Raw genomic sequence first — 1,416 nt, forward strand, 5'->3', positions numbered from 1 at the left:
CGGCCAGTGGAGCACAGCATTTTTCACATTTGGGGCTGTGCCCTGTACGAGTAGCTGTCTGAAAAGAATGAACAGGAGTGGGTTAGCTACGTGAGGGGAGAGGGAGTATTTAAAACTTTTGGCAGGAGATCAGGGGTGGGTATGAGTCACGCTTCCGGCATGGTACATATTTTTAGCGTTTACTCCTTATGCTGGATCTATTCTAATTTTACGATAAATACATACGAACTCTGTGTGCACCTCGGTAGCGCTGGTCTTCCTTTTTGCATTCAGCAAAGCTTTTGTGGAGAGTTGGTGGTCTTGGGAGTGGGACCTGCCTGGTGGAGGTGGAGAAAGGCAGCGGCCACTTACTAGCCCCATGGATCTTCAGTTTCTCTGTCCTGTTCAGAAAACCCTTTTTGATCTTTCCCTTCTCTCTCCAACTATTGAATAGAAATGTGAGATGCCACCACTGAGAGGTAAAGCTCTGGTTTCTCCAGGCTCCTGAGAGTCAGACTGGGGGAGCAGGCTGGAATGCATGCAAAGAGCTGGTGAGATCTGTATGTCTCTTGTGGCTCTTTTGAAGGGAGAAGGATGATGGCAAATTCCAGGATTTTATCATTATAGACGTTTTATGGCTTTTAATCCTCTCCTTTCTAGATGAAGGAGAGCAGGCTTGTTCTGTGTGACTAGCAGTTGGGGAATAAAGGGAATGCATGGTTTTCCTGCAAGTCAAATCACCGTTCCATCTCAGATGTTATTTCTGAAGTTTTAATATATTGATATGATTGCTAATTAAAAAGGTAAATAAATAACATTTAAAAGAGTAAAACATGTTTCTGCATATTTAGTCAATTAAGAATTAAGCACTAAGGTGGGTTTAGTGCCATGACTGAGGGCTTCAACTTGCCTGCCTGAAATGTGGGTGATTCTACTACACTTTGAACTAATGACATTTGAGCATCTCTGGGTCTTTGGTCTAAGGATGGAGAAGATTCAAATTTCCCATTATTTGTCTGAAGTAGTAGTGTAGTGAGAACTCTGCCTAGTATTATAAAAAAAATGTGCCCCACTGCAGAGTTGCACTGGTGGACTGATTCTAGCAGCAAAAGGCAGAGGCGATGATCTTGTGATGCTGATAGTTCAGATCTGTATAACCACTTCACCTCAGAATTGTGTGGAATAGTTTGTCCTGCAGTTTCTGTGGATTTTCAGAAAAACAAAAATGTAAAACATTGTAAACACGTATTTGTGCATCACAGAGGAATGTGCTTAAGCCTTTGTGTGTGCACAACAGTGAATTAGTGTGTCCAAAATGAAACTACTTCTCTCTAGAAAAACAGTTTCTAAAGTATTTGCTACTTTCTTATGTTGTTTTGCCAATACAAGTGGCAGGTAATTTTTTAAAATTATCTTTAATTTGCTAAAGAATCATGC

The sequence above is a fragment of the Tauraco erythrolophus genome, chromosome 6 (genome assembly GCF_009769465.1).
Source record: "Tauraco erythrolophus isolate bTauEry1 chromosome 6, bTauEry1.pri, whole genome shotgun sequence".
Taxonomy (NCBI): domain Eukaryota; kingdom Metazoa; phylum Chordata; class Aves; order Musophagiformes; family Musophagidae; genus Tauraco; species Tauraco erythrolophus.